Consider the following 18,046-nt stretch of genomic DNA (forward strand, 5'->3'; position numbering starts at 1 on the left):
GTGCAGTGGCTCAAGCCTGTAATCTCAACATTTTGGGAGGCCAAGATAGGAGGATTGTTTGAGCCCAGGAGTTCAAGACCAGATTGGGCAGCACAGCAGGACCCCGTCTTTGAAAATAGAAGAAGAAGGAGAAGGAGAAGGAGAGGAGGAGGAGGAGGAGAAGAAGAAAGAAGAAGAAGAAGGAGGAGAAGAAGAAGAAGGAGGAGGAGGATAAGGAGGAGGAGGAGAAGGAGGAGAAGGAGAAGGAGAAGAAGAAGAAGAAATTCAAAGGTTAGAGTGCAAAAAATAAAGAATTAAAATTCAGGCTTTCACCTGACTTCTTATCGGCAATACTGTTAAGACAATGAAGCAATGCTGTCGGTTTTTGAAGGAAAATGATTTCAATCAAGAGTTCTAGACAGCTTAAATATCAATGAAATGGGCCAGGTGTGGTGGACCATGCCTGTTAATCCCAGCACTTTGGGAGGTGGAGGCTGGTGGATCACCTAAGGTCAGGAGTTCAAGACCAGCCTGACAGACATGGAGAAATCCCGTCTCTACTAAAAGTACAAAATTAGCGGGGCATGGTGGCACATGCCTGTAATCCCGGCTACTCGGGAGGCTGAGGCAGGAGAATCGCTTGAACCCGGGAGGCGGAGGTTGTGGTGAGCCAAGATTGCGCCATTGCACTCCAGTCTGGGCAACAAGAGCAAAACTCTGTCTCAAAATAAATAAATACAAATAAATTAATAAAATCAATTAAATGTAAAAACAAAATAATTTTAGATATGCAAGAATTAGTAAGTTTATCTTTCAGGCATTTTCTCTTTAAAGATACTTGAGAGTAGAGGGAGTAAGTCAAGGAATGAAGATATGGGATCTAGAAGACAGTTACTCCAACCTAATATTGCAATGTACAGAAGTCTCAAAGTAATAGCTGTTCAACAGGGCTAGAAAGCAATCAGTTCAAAGAGGCCAAGGGGATACCAGAGGCTGGAGGTCTCCTAGAAAGAAAAGTTTCCATAGACCAAGTAGTATGTTTGAGAATTTTGGAAGAAATTATGGGCAATAATAAAAATTTTTTTAAATTAGAAACTCTAGGAAAAATAATAGATTGCAGAAAAGGACATGCAATTATACTTGTGATATAATATATACATATATTGATTTTAATCCACAGTTCCTGGCTCCTAATTCCCATAGCTTTTGTTTTAATATTTTGTTATCATGTTGGGGCACTAAAGGCCTCAGAAGCAAGCCTCAGAAAACAGAATCTTTTTCTTTCATCTTCTCCTGCCCCCGCCTTTTTTTTTTTTTTTTTAGGAAAGAGTCTCACTGTATCACCCAGGCTAGAGTGCAGTGGTGCGATCTCGGCTCACTGCAACCTCCGCCTCCCAGGTTCAAGCGATTCTCCTGCCTCAGCCTCCCGAGTAGATGGCACTACAGGCATGCACCACCAAGTCCAGCTATTTTTTTTGTATTTTTAATAGAGACGGGGTTTCACCATGTTGGCCAGGCTGGTCTCAAACTCCTGGACTCAGGTGATCCACTTGCCTTGGTGTCCCAAAGTGCTGGGATTCCAGGAGTGAGCTACCACTCCCAGCCTTCTCCTGCCCTTCTTTCACCTATTCCTTTTTGTCACCAAGGAAGGACCCTAATCTTCCCCTGCCTTTCAGAAGAATTCATGCCCCATACACTGGAGGAAAAAATGCTGCACAGAAAGGCCAAGAAAAATCTAAACAGACAGGCCTTGCTGAGTTTTCCCACTCAGCCTATTATCATGAGATCATGCTTTGTGTCCAATCACATTTCTACATAGCTAGCATGTATGCTATTGGATTAGCATCATGCCAATCCAATGTAGTCTCCACAAAAGACTCAAGAGAGCAGGATTCACAGAACTTCTGGATAGCTGAACACGTGGATGTTCTACAGGGTGGTGTGCTCAGGGTGGACATGGAAGCTCTGCTCCCATTCCCCCAAGCCTTTCCCTATGCATCTCTTCATCTGTATCCTTTGTAATATCCCTCATAATAAACCAGTAAACAACATAAATGTTTCCCTGAGTTCTCTAAGCTGCTCTAGCAAATAGCTAAACCCAGGAGGAGGTTGTGGGATCCCCAGTTTATAGCTGGCTGATCAGAAACACAGGTAGAACAAGCTGGGGCTTGTGACTGGCATCCGAAGTGGGGAAGAGGGGCAGTTTTGGGGATGTAGGCCTCAGCCTGTGGGATCTGACACTATCTCCAGGTAGATAGTATCAGAATTGAATTAGAGGACACCCATCTGGTATCCACTGCAAAAATGATTGCTTGCTTGTTGTGTGGTGAAACCCCTCCCCCATACTCAGTCAGAAGTGTTGATTGTTGTGGCACAGGAAAAACAGTTTGTCGTTTCTCCACACAACACTACATTATTTTCTCTGCCATGAAGAATATTCATATAGTCTTTTTCTTTTCTTTCTTTTTTTTTTTTTTTCTTGAGACAGGATCTCACTTTGTCTCCCAGGGTGCAGTGCACTGGTGTGATCTCAGCTCACTGCAGCATCCACCTCCTGGGCTCAAACGATCCTCCCACCTCAGCCCCTAAAGTAGCCGGTTCTACAGGTGTGCTAATTTTTTGTAGAGCTGGGGTTTTGCCAGGTTGCCCAAGCTGGTCTCAAACTCCCGAGCTCAAGCAATCCACTCCCTCGGCCTCCCAAAATGCTAGGATTACAGGCATGAGCCACCAAGCCCAGACCATATAGTCTTTTTTTTTTTTTTTTTCCTTTTTAGACAGAGTCTTGCTCTGTCACCCAGGCTGGAGTACAGTAGCGCAATCTGGGCTCACTGCAACCTCTGCCTCCCAGGTTCAAGCGATCCTCCCGCCTCAGTTTCCCAAGTAGCTGGGATTACAAGTGTGTGTCACCACGCCCGGCTAATTTTTGCATTTTTTAGTAGAGATGGGATTTCATCATGTTGGCCAGGCTAGTCTTGAACCCCTGGCCTCAATTGATCCGCCCACCTCGGCCTCCCAGAGTGCTGGGATTACAGGCCTAAGCCACTGCTCTCATCCCAGTCTTAATAATACAAATGGTAAGACTTTACTTTCATTGTCAACCTATAGACAAATCTCAAAACAGTTAATTATATAAATGTCATCAACCTCAATAAGGTGAAGGGACATAGAGATGACGGAATTTAACAGGTACAAAGAGAAGAGACAGGTAAAGAGAAAGACAGGTGTGTATACCCTCTTCCAACAAAGTAGGTATTCACATTGTCATTGATTTATTTTTAATTGGTTGAGTCTTAAATATTTTACTTAAAGTCATAGGTGGTATAAGAGAGCTAAATCCTCATCTATCATATTCAGGAAATCAATGAATAATGTAGTTGCAGGCACATAATAAGCACTAAAGAATGTCATTTCCCTTACTTTGGTCAAAATCCATTAACGCATTCTGTGTAAGTGTGGAGTCCTTATCATGGCACTTATGATTCACTGTAATCTCAAAATCAGTTACCATTTTGGATTTACTTTCCTTATATGCCCCCTACACTCCAGTGAAATGAAACCATATCCACCATGCAGCCACTGATGCAAGCATGTCAAGAGAGGGAGACTTACAAGAGTAAGCAGTAAAGATTCTGAGAAGCTCATATACCTTGGTCAAATTAAATTTTATCAGGAAGCTTTGAGCAGTGACAGTATGGTAGCCAACGCAGTTTATCCAAGGTGTGATTATTATTAATTGAAAACTGTTCCCAATACTTCACTGTAATGACTTGCGATATAATCAGCATTGGCAATTTTTTGTTTGTTTGTTTAAGAAATGGTCTCACTCTATCACAGAGGCTGGAGTGCAGTGGTACAGTCACAGCTCACCACAGCCTCAACCTCCCAGGCTCAGGTGATCCTCCCACTTCAGCCTCCCACTGCACCTCCTGGGTTCAAGTGATTCTCCCACCTCAGTCTCCCAAGTAGCTGGGACTAAAGCACCTAACACCACACCCAAATAATGTTCATATTTTTTTGTGGAGATGGGGTTTACCATGTGGCCCAGGCTGGTCTTGAACTCCTGGGCTCAAGCGATCCTCCCACTTTGGCCTCCCAAAGTGCTAGGATTATAGGTGTGAGCCACTGAGCCCAGACTCCAGCATTGGCAAATTATGACCATCTCTACAGTGACTGAATAATAAATAAATAAATAAACGCTAAGTTTTATCAGGAGAACTCAAAGCACACACAATTAGTGTTAGTCAATATGAAAGCTTTAAGCTAATATTATTTCTTTGCTTGCAGAAAAAAGATCACATTTAGCCTGGCATAACGATGACTCTGTTTCTATTATGCCAATTAGACCCTTGGTAAACTACCTCTAATGAGGAATTTGGAGCACTTTTTATTAATCTTAATATTGCAATTATCACGAAAGCCATTTGGAGACAACATAAAGAAGATTATTGGGGCTGGGTGCAGTAGCTCATGCCTGTAATCCCAGCATTTGAGGAGGCCTAGATGAGAGGATCGCTTGAGCCCAGGAGTTCAAGACCAGCCTGGGCAACATGGTAAGACCCCATCTCTACAAAAGAATAAGTAAATAGGCCAGGTGAAGTGGCTCATGCCTGTAATTCCAGCACTTTGGGGCGCCTCATACAAAAATTACCCGGGTGTGGTGGCACGCACCTGAAATCCCAGCTACTCAGGTTGCTGAAGTGGGAGAATCACTTGAACCCAGGAGGCGGAGTTTGCATTGAGCCAATATTGAGCCACTGCACACCAGCCTGGGAGACAGAGCGAGACTCCATCTTAAAAAAAAAGAATAAGTAAATAAAATTAGCTGGGCATGGTGGTGTGCACCTGTGGTTCCAGCTATTTGGGAGGCTAAGGCGGGAGAATTGCTTGAGCCCAGGAGGTCAAGGCTGTGGTGAGCCATGTTTGTACCACTGCACTTCAGCCTGGGCAACAGAGCAAGACCCTGTCTCAAAAAAAAAAAAGTTTAAAAGATTAATGGTGTCTTCAAGTAGCATAATAATAAAGATTCTCTCATTTTCACCCACTGGCAATTTGGGTTGTTAGAAAGGAAAAATGACTCAGCCTGAAGTACAGGGCTAGCTGGATGCAGTGGTGCATGTCTGTAGTCCCAGCTACTAAGGAGGCTGAGGCAGGAGGCTAGCTTGAGTGCAGAAGTTCAAGGCTCTAATGTGCCATAATTGCACCTGTGAATAGCCACTGCACTCCAGCCTGGGCAACACAGTGAGACCCTCCATCTCTAAAATAAATAAATAAGTAAACAAAAATGTAAAAAATATATAGGACAGTAATGGTAAAATCCATTGAAACAAACTGAAAAGAGCATTATGTTTCAAGAGTGCATATTTTATTTATCATGAATGCAGACTACTATTTCAGGTGTCTTAGCGGGTGAGCAGTATGTGTTCTCTCCATCAGTATCTTTGTTGCTTAGGTTTCTTTGTAAGCAATAGAAATCAACTGAGGCTAGCTCTGGGCCCATCAAAAATAATTGAAAATAAATTATAATTAACTAAAAATAACAATATACAAATTAAACATTGACACTTAAATTTTTTTAATAAAATAACATTTGGAAAGATACTAGGTAGCATTTCAAAAAAAAGAAATAGCTAAACAATGGGGACTAGGTGGGTGGATCACCTGAGCTCAGGAGTTCGAGACCAGCCTGGCCAACATGGTGAAACCCCATCTCTTCTAAAAATACAAAACTTAACCGGGCATGTTGGTGGGCACCTGTAATCTCAGCTACCTGGGAGGCTGAGGCAGGAGAATTGCTTGAACCCTGGAGGCAGAGGTTGTCACTCTACCCTGGGTGACAGAGTAAGACTGTCTCAAAAAAAAAAGAAACAAAACAAAAAACCAATGGGGACTTGTGGAGGATAGCAACTAGGGTTGCTCTGGGATTCTCAGTGGGAAAACAAACAAAATATCTGGTTGGTGTCTCTGATCACTACGACTAAAATGACTCAGCTTCAACCACCTTCTTCATTTTTGAGACTATACTCCATATTTAGATGGCTAGGACATAAATAGCCCTGTGTTTCAACCTTGGGGTAAGGGACGAGGGGAAGGCAAGCACTGTGGCTGAGAGTTCTACACAGAAATGTTGGCCAGGATGACTTGAGGCTTCTCAAAGGAAAGAGGGAGAATTAATGCTGGGCAGACAAAAAGAGATTTCTACTACAAACTGTCAAGGGCTTTTAAAAAGACATTACTACCTTGAAGCTACCCCTCTGGTCCTACTCTTATCCCTTCCTGGGATTATAAGGATTCCCTTCTCTTTCTTGCTCTGGTCCTACGATATTTTTGGTTTATCTGTCAATGTGATTATAATTTTAGCTATAATTTTTTTTTTCACCTTTTTTTTTCTTGAGACAGAGTCTTGCTCTGTTACTCAGGTTGGAGTGCAGTGGCCTGATCTCAGCTCACTGCAACCTCCAGCTCCTGGGTTCAAGCAATTCCACCTGCCTTAGCCTCTCAAGTAACTGGGATTACAGGCGTGAGCCACCATGCCTGACTTTTTCCCTTTTTTTTAGAGCTTACTTTCCATGGTCAAACTAACCCTTTGTGGTAGAAGTTTGTCTTGCCTTGTACCATAGGTAGATTTAAACATGTGAGATTTTGTATGCTTGTCCAGAGGTATGCCATAGCTTTGACTATTATTATTAATAACTACTGAGTTCTTACTTTCAACTTGGCATGATGTTATAAGAGATGCTAAGTTGCCCTTGAGGCTGGGTGCAGTGGATTACACCTGTAATCCCAGCACTTTGGGAGGCCGAAACAGATGGATCACTTGAGGTCAAGAGTTCGAGATTAGCCCGGCCAACATGGTGAAACCCTGTCTCTACTAAAAATACAAAAAAAAAAAAAAAATTAGCCAGGCATGGCGGCATGCACCTGTAATCCCAGCTACTTGGGAGGCTGAAGCAGGAGAATCGCTTAAACTCAGGAGGCAGAGGTTGCAGTGAGCCGAGATCGTGCCACCGCACTCCAGCCTGGGCAACAGAGTGAGACTCTGTCTCAAAAATAAATAATAAATAAATAAAATTTAAAAATAAAATATGATCAGCTTATTTTTTAAGTTATTTTTCACATAGTGCATTTCAACTTATTGATAATAAAATCTCCACATCTCCCTATTATGGGATAAATCGTGTTCCCCCAAAGCAATTTATTGACATCCTATACCCAGGTATTTGTCCATGTGACCGTATCTGAAAATAGGACCTTTGCAGATATAATCAATTTACAATGTATTCACTGGGCCCTAATCCAACATAACTTGTGTCCTTATAAGACGACGACGTAAAAGACAGGCACTCAGGGAGAATGCCATGTGACCACAGGAGCAAAGGCTGAAGTAATACAGCTACAAACCCAGGAGCTGCAAGTATCCATGGTCACCCCTGGAAGCTAGGAAAATATAAGGAAGGATTCTACCCAGAGTTTCAGAAGGAATGTGGCTCTGCCGACTTCTTCACTTTGGACTTCTGGTTTCCAGAGAACTGTGAGAGAATAAATTTCTATTGTTTTAATCACCCAGTTTGTGGTATTTTGTTATTGCAACCCTAGGAAACTAATACATGTCCCCTCCACAACCAGACTCGCTTCTTCTTCTTTCCTCCTCCACCAGCTTTAGATTGTAACCCTTACAATTACTGTAAGACAGTGGTTCCTGAATTTTAATACACACACATCACCCGGGGATCTTGCTAACATGCACATTCTGATTCGGTAGTTATGGACGGGGTCTGAGAGTCTGTTCCCAGGTGATGCTGGACCAAGGACCAGGCTTGGAGAAGCAAGGCTATAAAAAAGTCAGCCACGACCAGTGCGGGAGCTCACGGCTGCAACCCCAGCACTTTGGGAGGCTGAGGCGGGTGGATCACTTGAGGTCAAGAGTTTGAGACAAGCCTGGCGAACATGATGAAACCCTGACTCTACTAAAAATACAAAAATTAGCTGGGCGTCCCAGCTACTTGGGAGGCTGAGGCAGGAGAATCACTTGAATCCGGGAAGGGAGGCGGAGGTTGCAGTGAGCCCAGATCACGCTACTGCACTCCAGCCTGGGCGACAGAGTGAGACTTCATCTCAAAAAATAAATACATACATACATACATACATACATACATACATACATAAAACCAAATTAAATTTTAAAAATTAGCCGGGCATTGGCCGGGCACAGTGGCTCATGCCTGTAATCCCAGCACTTTGGGAAGCTGAGGGCGGCAGATCACGAGGTGAGGAGTTCGAGACCAGCCTGGCCAACATAGTGAAACCCCGTCTCTACTAAAAGTACAAAACTTAGCAGGGCATGGCGCCTGTAGTCCCAGCTACTCGGGAGGCTGAGGGAAGAGAATCTCTTAATCCAGGAGGCGGAGGTTGTGGTGAGCCAAGATCACACCACTGCCCTCTAGCCTGGGCAGCTGAGCGAGACTACGTCTCAAAAAATAAAAATAAAAATAAAAATAAAAATAAATTAGCCTGGCGTGGTGGTATGCACCTGTAATCCCAGCTACGCTAGAGACTGAGACAAGAGAATCACTTGAACCTGGAAGGTGGAGGTTGCAGTGAGCCGAGATCACACAATTGCACTCCAGCCTGGGCAACACAGCAAGACTCTGTCTCAAAAAAAAAAAAAAAAGTCAGCAAGGCATGTTTCAGATCTAGGGTTTTTGGCTTTTTGCCACAATGCTAGTAGAGATTAAATGGAAAAACCCAGTGGAATGAAAAGAAAATAAGTATTCATGGAACTTGTGTCTTCTGCTTCTCCCCTAAAGAAGAAAGAAGAATGAAGAGAAGGAGGAGGAGAAGGAGGAGGAGAAGGGGGAGGGAGAGGGGGAGGGAAGGAAAAGAAAAGAAGTAAACCAAATATCCAAGGGGAAAACAATTACTTTTCTTTCTTTTAGAGACAGTGTCTTGCTATGTTGACCAGGCTGGTCTTGAACACCTGGGCTCAAGCAATCCTCTCTCCCGCCTTGGCCTTCCAAAGTGTTGGGATTGCAGGCATGAGCCACCACAGCCGACCTAAAAATTTCAAAATAGACTTGAAGATTATTGTCCAATCAACCACCTCTCCCCACCTACACAAAAGATTTAGAATACAAATATTTCAACCTTGTTTTCTAAATAAGTGAATTTATGAATATAATAGTGAGCTGATATTTTATGTGGTCACTTTTAATTTTTCTCCTTTTCCTTTTATCTCATCAAATTCCTTTTTAGCATAATTTTATTTTTAAAATGGTGATTTCAAAATGAAACACTGCAGACTGAGAGATGAATGAGCACCATAATGGAACAATATAGGCCAACTACCCTGGAGTTACTGATGTTACTACTTGGGAATAGTGGTGACTTTGAAAAAGTTCAAAGACTAACTTTGAAAGCATTTCAAAATGCCTATTTTTGGCTGGGTGTCGTGGCTCATGCCTGTAATTCCAGTAGTTTAAGAGGCCTAGGTGGGCGGATCACTTGAGCTCAGAAATTTGAAACCAGCCTGGGGAGCATGGAAAAACCCCATCTCTACAAGAAATACAAAAATTAGCCAGGTGTGGCACGTGCCTGTAGCCCCAGCTACTTGGAGGCCGAGGTGGGAGGATCACCTGACCCTTGGGAGGCAGAGGCTGCAGCAAGCAGTGATCATGCCACTGCACTTCAGCCTGGGCAGGAGGGTAAGATCATGTCAAAAAAAAAAAAAATGCCTATTTGGGGGGCTTCACTTTCAGAGATAGTGTCTTTAAGCCTGAGGGCTGGTCAAGGAATTAAGAGTTTTTCTATACCTCTTTGGGTAATTCTGACACAAAGTCAGATTGGAGAAATATTACTCTGAAATAAAGAAAATTTACAGAAACTTGATTTTATTTTATAAACAAAGTTCTAATTAAAAAAAAAAAAAAAGAGCCGGCCAGGTGTGGTGGTACACCCTTGTAATCCCAGCACCTTGGGAGGCCGAGGCAGACAGATCCCTTGAGCCCAGGAGTTCGAGGCCAGCCTGGGCAACATGGTGAAACCCTGTCTCTTAAAAAAATACAAAAATTATTCAGGCACGGGGGCACACACCTGTAGCCCCAGGCTGAGGTGGAACTATCACCTGATCCTGGGGAGGGTGAGGCTGAAGTGAGCCAAGATCCCACCACTTCACTTTAGCCTGGGCGAGAGTGTGAGACCATGTCTCAAAATAAGTAAATAAAAATAAAAAGGAAGAAAGAGAAAAAGAAAGAGCCGAGTGGTGGTGCACGCCTGTAGTCCTAACTACTGGAGAGGCTGAGGTGGAAGGGTTCCTTGAGCCCAGGAGTTCGAGGCCAGCCTGGGCAACACAGAAAGACTCTCTCTTTAAAGAAAAAAAAAAAAAAAAAAAAGAAATTTGTCTATATTAATATACAGTTAAAGCAAACAATATAATATATAAAACCAAATTTGGAAATATTTTTTCCTTCCATCAAAACTTAAACATCAATTTTAGAACACAGTGTTCTATATTGTAAGGAGTCCTAGAGTCTACCCAGTATAATGTCTCACATCCTCGCCCTCTTGCTAGTAGTTTTCAAACATAAATGTACCTAAGAATCACTGACAGGTAGTTGGTTAATACGATGGATTATTTCTAGGCCCCGACCTCAGACAGGTGCCTCCATGCCCCCACCCCGCCAGGACATTCCGAGTCTGTAATTTGAGGTGAGCTTCAAGAATCTGCATTTTTACCGCGGCGCTTTTGATGCAGGCAGTCCATGGTAAAGTTGGAGAAATGCTGCCCTACTGCCGCGCAGCAGATTGAACTCTGGGGAAGAATAAATGAGCACGACCGCTCCTGAATACAGGTTTTAGAAGTCCATCTAAATCTGTCTAAGGAACTTTTTTTTTTTTGAGACGGAGTCTCGCTCTGTCGCCCACGCTGTAGTGTAGTGGCGCGATCTCAGCTCACTGCAAGTTCCGCCTCCCAGGTTCACGCCATTCTCCTGCCTCAGCCTCCCGAGTAGCTGGGACTACAAGCGCCCACCACTACGCCCGGCTAATTTTTTGTATTTTTTAGTAAAGACGGTGTTTCACCGTGTTAGCCAGGATGGTCTCGATCTCCTGACCTCGTGATCCGCCCGCCTCGGCCTCCCAGAGTGCTGGGATTACAGGCGTGAGCCACCGCGCCCGGCCTGTCTCAGGAACTTTCAAAGGGGACTGGCAGACAGAAAATGAGCACGGTATCTAATCAGCAAGTAGGATGGCAAATAAGAACGCCTTTATGAAGGCCCCAGTTTTTACAGTAAGTCCCTCACTGCCCGCACACGACGATGCCAAGTTCCAACCTGATTTGCGTCACCACAATTGTGGGTTTGCGCCAAGGTTAGTTATCAAGCGTAGTGAGAGGATAAATTCACAAAATGAGGGACAAAAATAAGACGAGAGCTGGGTACAACGGAAGCGAAACCTGGGTGGAGGTCACCTCGAAGTCACAGTGGAAGGACGATGTCAGAGATTTGTCCCAACACGCTTTTGATGAATTTGATTAGTGGACTATTGCACTCTTAAAGGCAAAGAAAACAAAGCACGGCAGTGCTCCGCTCGGTCGAGATTCAAAAGCAGTGAAAGCCGGCTTGCTCTGTTTAAAGCGACAGGACTGCTCTGCTGGCAGGAAAGACTAAGGAGGCAGCGGTATCTGCGAAGTCCTGCGAGCTCCCGGCGACAGGAGTAGCGCGAGCAGCTGACGGGGGAAATCCACTGGCAGCGAGTCCGATGAGTCAGCGCTGAGTCACGCTCGGCGCTACGTGCCGGCCTGGGCGGCCGCAGCCCGGGGCCCGCAGCCGCGAAGTCAGCAGAGGTCCGCCGCTTCCTGGAAGACCCTCCCTGCGCCTGAGGGAGGGGGCGGCGTCGCCTCCTCGCGCCGCCAAGGCCCCCTGCAGTCACACACTCGCCCGCACGCACGACCTCCTCGCTCCATCCTGGGGACATCCAAGATTCACCCCCGAGGGGAAGAGTCCCATGTGACAAATGGTTAGAGCTTGGGCGGATGCTTTCATCCCATGTGTTTCCTCAAAGCTGAGATTCCAGCGCTCTTGCTTTTTTCGTGTTGTTGTTAGGTTTTTAACTTTTTTCCCCCGTTTCCTGGCAGAGGATTAACATGCTGATCTTTTTATAGTTTCCAGTATTTTAAATGAAGCACAAGAAGAATGGATTAATAAACCGTGTTGAAACTTACGCATCAAATCGTCACACTGCTCTGGGGTCTGAAATGACTAGAAAGTGGCTGCAGTAGAAGCTTTGAATGTTGGGTAACTGGGAAGGATTAACTCGGTTCTGATGCGCCCTTTGTTAATGAAAAGCAAATCTTTGCTATTTGTCCAACCACCTTTATAGTAACTAAATTTGTCTAAAGACTGGAGACATATTTGGTAATAATTAGATATGGAGTCACCAAAGAACAGGGTAGCCATGCCTTTGTGTTTTCTGTGCCTTAACTAACGTTCTGTTGTCCTGATGTGCAAATGATACATTCATTGTTGGTTTTAAAAAATATTATGGCAATGTTTATATCCATGCTGAGAGTTAATAGCAGGTATTGTGTCATGAAGTGCAGCTAGTCAGTAAGATAGTCCTGATACAGGTGGGGTAATTATTATTTAGGGACAATTTGAGGCTGTTTTTCAAGACAGACTGGGTCTTTAGAAGTTGTGCCAGCTGTTACCGGTGGTTCTGCTTCATTGGGAGAATTATTTCCCTCCTTATCCCTGTGTACGTGTGAAATGATGCAAAACAATAGAGTGTTCGTGTAGTTTGACTGCTTTTCTTGCAGGGAAGGAGACTGAAGTAATTAGAGGTTGAACTGACTCACCAAGGTTACTGGAGAAGCATGACTACCCAATTTTGTAAAGGAGAGAAAAGCCCCAAACAAATACAAATAGGAAACATGAAAATATGAGAGATGATCAGAGCCCAAGAAAGCAAAATGAATAATGTGGACCAGAAATGGAATCTCATATACTTGAACTAGTTGTAATGGGAGGTATACTTAATGTGCTAGCCTTTAAAAAAAGTCAAATTATTGCATAAAAATTTAAGATTTTAAGTAATTACATACATCATTTAATGTTTTAAAAACTGTGCCTGATTCTGATTCATTATTCTTAGAATATCCAAATGGATATTGCCTTGGCATTTCCCAAGTCAGACATCAGTTCAAAACCCAAGTTCATCTTATAACGGTGTGAACTTGGACTTGATACTTAGCTTCTCTAAGCCTATAATGGAGATTATAATCACCATTTCACCTGTTTGCAAAGCAGGCGGGATTAAATGAGATGATGCCTATAAAAGGTTTAGCACATTTCCAGGCAAAAAATTTCTCTGTAAACGAAGCTTGTATTGTGTTATCAGTATTATTGAACTTGACTAAACTATTGATCAGGTCACAAAGAGGTAGTACAGGTACTTTGTCCAGATCATAGAACTAATAAAAGCTTTGGGAATGTACATCACAAACGTGGTGGTTCAGTGACTGATATGGTTTGGCTCTGTGTCCCCACCCAAATCTCATCTTGATTTGTAATCCCCATGTGTCAAGGGAGGAACCTGTAATCCCCATGTATTGAGGGAGGGAGGTGATTGGACCATGGAGTCAGTTTCCCCCATGTTGTTCTCGTGATAGTGAGTTCTCATGAGATCTGATTGTTTTATAAGTGTTTGGTAGTTCCTCCTTCATTCTTCTCTTTCATTCCACTTTCTGAAGAAAGTCCTTGCTTCCCCTTCACTTTCTGCCATGATTGTAAGTATCCTGAGGCCCCCCACCCAGCCATGTGAAACTGCGCGTCAATTAAACCTCTTTTTTTCATATGAATTACTCAGTCTCAAGTATTTCTTTATAGAGTGTGAAAACAGACTAATACAGTGACCTTGGGCAAGATCCTTAGACAAGAGCCTAAAACACCTGAGCAAGTACTTAATGTTCTTTGATGATGAGCAGAGAGATGAAAGAAATAAAGGAAATCTAAATAAAAGGAATGCCCTACAATCATCTGTTGGCCAGAAAAGTGGTAGGTGATGCAAAACAACCAGGCAAGAACCCTTTTCTCCCATCCTCACAGAGCTCCTTGACAAAGCACCATAGCAGTCACTGGGCAGAGAGGATATACTATTGTACTATTGCCCTTTAAATTATAGATCAATCCCTTTGCCATACAGGAATGCATTATTTAGCTGAGACAGAAATTTGGTTCTGTCCAGATATAAGGCTGATGAGCTTAGCTGTTGATAGAAGTTAGTGACCAGTCTCCCATCAACTTCCCCAAGCAGCTCATAAGAGATAAGTCACTAAGTCGTTTTTTTTTTTCTTTTTTTTGAGATGAGGTCTTGCTCTGTTGTCCAGGCTGGAGTGCAGTGACATGATCTCAGCTCACTGCAACCTCTGCCTCCTGGGTTCAAGTAATTCTCCTGCTTCAGCCTCCCAAGTAGCTAGGACAGGCACACACCACCACGCCCAGCTAATTTTTTGTATTTTTAGTAGAGGTGGGGTTTCACCATGTTGGCCGGGCTGGTCTCGAACTCCTGATCTCAAGTATCTGCCTGCCTCCACCTCCCAAAGTGCTAGGATTACAGGTGTGAGCCACCGCACCCAGTGATAAGTCACTTTCTTGAAATGGTATTTGTCTGAGTCAGCTTGGGCTGCCATAACAAAGTACCACAGACTGTGTGGCTTAAGCAGTAGAAATATACTTCTCACAGTTCTGGAGACTGGAAAGATCAGGGTGCCAGCAAGGAAGGTTTTATTCTGAAGCCTCTTCTCTTTGCTTGCAGGTGGATGCTCAAATGACCTCTTCTTTGTGCACACGCAGGGTGGTGAGGAGAGAGAGAAGGGGCGGGTTTTAGGCTTCAATATATGACTTTTGACGGTGTTAAAAGACAAAATTGCAACGAATTTAAAGATCAAGCTGGCTTTTATTTGGGATTCTAGAATCAGGCAGCATTTTATTCTATAAAATAGTGAGTGCTCTACTGGGTTTAGCAAAACAGTTACTTTTTTGTTTTTTGCTTTTTTTGAGACAGGGTCTCACTCTGTTGTCCAGGCTGGAGTACAGTGGCATGATCAGCACTCACTGCAACAGTTAGTTTTTATATGAGAACAAGGAAACAAATATAGAAAAAAGCAGAATGGTTAACATCAGGTTACTTCAGGTTACTTTTCTTATAAGGTTTAAAGCAGAAGGACTTCCTTATTAGGGTGACTCAAGTTGACTGGGTCTTTTCCAAGTGATGGCTGTGAGTGAACCTCTTGTTTTCAAGAAAAACTGGTGTGTTTGGGGATTTATCTGCTTCCTTAAAGTTTTAGCTTGATTATGTGGTTTGGTCTATTGGGCCCTACTATGGGACCTCAGTCCAAAATAATGGCCTCCCACAAATTTTATTTACCAGGAGGGACATGACTCAGGACGCAGCAATTTCTTTTTATTCTTTCTCTTATTTTTTTTTTCTCTTTTCTTTTTCATTCTCTAATGTGCTTCAAAGAAAGAGATTTCAGCTGGCACGGTGGCTCATGCCTGTAATCCTAACACTTAGGAAGGCCAGGGCGGGAGAATCACCTGGGGCCAGGAGGTTGAGGCTGTAGTGAGCTGTGATAGCACCACAGCATACCAGCCTGGATGACAGAGTGAGACCCTGACTCAAAACAAGACAAAACAAAACGAAACAATACCAAAAATCCCAAAAGACAGAGAAAGATATTTGTTTCAAAATTACCCCCACCAAAAGAACGCAACTCCTTTGTAAATGAAACAACAGATTCCATATATGATGATGGTTCCGTAAGATTATGATGCAGCTGAAAATTTTCTAGTGACATCATAGTCATTGTAAGGTTGTAGCACAATGTGTTACCTTTTCTATGTTTAGATATGTTTAGAGATGCAAACACAACTGTGTTACAATTGCCTATAGTATTCAGTACAGTAACATGCTGTATAGCTTTGTAGCCTAGGAGCAATAGGCTATGTAAACCAAAAAGTGAGACAAATCTCATCAATTTAGAGGCTTATTTTGCTCAGATTGAGGACACACCAGGAAAAAGAGACACAAGTTACACTAGAATCTGTGGACTGTGTTTTTTCCAAAGAGTCTTTAGTTTTTAAAGGGGAAAGAGCAGGCAGGTGGGGAAAGAGGAACAGTCAATTATACATTCCTCTCACAAAGTAAATCTGCATTTTACAGAGTATAAACATAGAGTAGAGAAAGAAATTGTGTTAGTCCGTTTTCACGCTGCTGATAAAGACATACCTGAGACTGGGTAATTTATACAGGAAAAAGAGTTTAATGGACTTAAAGTTCCACAGTGGCTGGAGAAGCCTCACAATCGTGGCAAAAGGAAAGGAGGAGCCAGTCATGTCTTACATGGATGGCAGCAGGCATAAAAAGGAGCTTTTGCAGGAAAATTCCCTCTTCTAAAACTGTCAGATCTCATGAGACTTATTGACTATCACGAGAACAGCATGGGAAAGACCTGTCCTCATGATTCAATTACCTCTTATGGGGCCCTTCCCAGAACAGGTAGGAATTCATGATGAAATTTGGGTGGGGACACAGTCAGACCATATCAGAAGTCAAACATGCATTTGTCTCAGGGTGGGCAGAGGGATGATTTCTAATCTTGTCTTTGTCCAGTACCTGTGAAGATAAACTGTTAATTTACGTTATCATGATGTGATTCCACAGAACTCTGTTTTAGGATAAAGACTTGGGCCCACAAAGAATTTCCTTGTGAGCAATTTGTGAGGGAGGCCACGTGGGGAGCTATGTGGCCCTCTGTGCTGCAGCTGTTAAGGCTCAAAAGGAAGGCAGTTTTTGCATGACTCATTTCCCAAGCTTAACTTTTCCTTTTGGCATAGTGAGTTTAGTGTTCCAAGATTTTATTTTCCTTTCACAGCTATACTATATAGCCTAGGTGTGTTGTAGGCTATACCATCTAGGTCTGTGTAAATACTCTGTGATGTTCACACAATGACGAAATCACTACGGATTTGTTTCTCAGAATGTATCTCCATCGTTAAGCAATGCGTGACTGTATTGACAGACTCAGAATTATTTCCTTTCATAAATTCATTCAGTAATCTCTGCAATTTTCAGTACTAAATCATGGGACGCTTAACAGTGACTATCTTTACCTCTGTACTTTTGCACTAGTTCAAGGCACATGATGACTTCCCTTCTCCTGTCTCTGTATTCAAATCCAACTCAGCCTTAATGCACAGATAAAACTCCTATTTTCTCTTTGAAGACTGATCACTAACACCTCAAGCCAAATGGATCTCACCCTCTGCAGGACCTTGTGGCATACATTGCTGTTCATGTCTTATCCTTTTGACATTTGAACTTCTGCCATGTCAAGTGGCTATGTCAGTGGTTTACATGTCTCATAAGTATCTATATAAATGTCTCTCCAACTAAACTGTAAGCACTCTTGAGACAAGAGACAAATTCTTACATGCATGTTATAGCATCCACAATAGGTAGCAACATTCTCTGAACATTGGCGCTCAATAAATAGCAATGCAATCTTTGGCATTTTTAGATGGATACAGAAACTTTGTGATTATGAAGTTTAATATTTCATGTATTTAGTAAGTAGGAGAACAGATCACAAAGAGACCTATTCCAGACCATAGAGCTCATAAAAGCTTTGGGAATGTTCATCACAAGCATTGCTAATTCAGTGACTGTGGGCAAGATCCTTAGCTGCTCGAGCTCCATTTTTCCTTTTGAAAAGTAATAGGAGTCGGTGCAGGGAGGGGTAGGGACACACACACACACACACAGAAAAGTAAAAGGATTTACACTTTGTGATCCCAAAAGTTCTTCCCAGATTTTTTTTAAAAACACAGCTTAATGAATATTGTTATGAGCCAGATAGATACTAAACACTATGTCAACATTTTAAAATTTGATCCTTGTAAATACAGCTTTGTGAGGTGAGGTGGTATCATTCCTATTTTCACAGATAAGGTAACTGAGAAATAAGAAGTTTAACTTTCGCAAGGACACTCAACTAATAAGCAGCAGAAAAGAACTG

At 42.9% G+C, this 18,046-nt stretch overlaps 1 non-coding gene across 1 annotated transcript; it reads left to right on the plus strand.

The window, feature by feature from the left end:
- Window positions 1-3,651: 3,651 nt before the first annotated feature.
- On the plus strand, window positions 3,652-3,792 carry LOC129457975 (U4 spliceosomal RNA). The gene has a single exon (XR_008649490.1). It is a non-coding gene; the product is annotated as a U4 spliceosomal RNA (small nuclear RNA).
- Window positions 3,793-18,046: the final 14,254 nt, after the last annotated feature.

Source organism: Symphalangus syndactylus, chromosome 11, assembly GCF_028878055.3.
Source record: "Symphalangus syndactylus isolate Jambi chromosome 11, NHGRI_mSymSyn1-v2.1_pri, whole genome shotgun sequence".
NCBI classification, from domain to species: Eukaryota; Metazoa; Chordata; class Mammalia; order Primates; family Hylobatidae; genus Symphalangus; species Symphalangus syndactylus.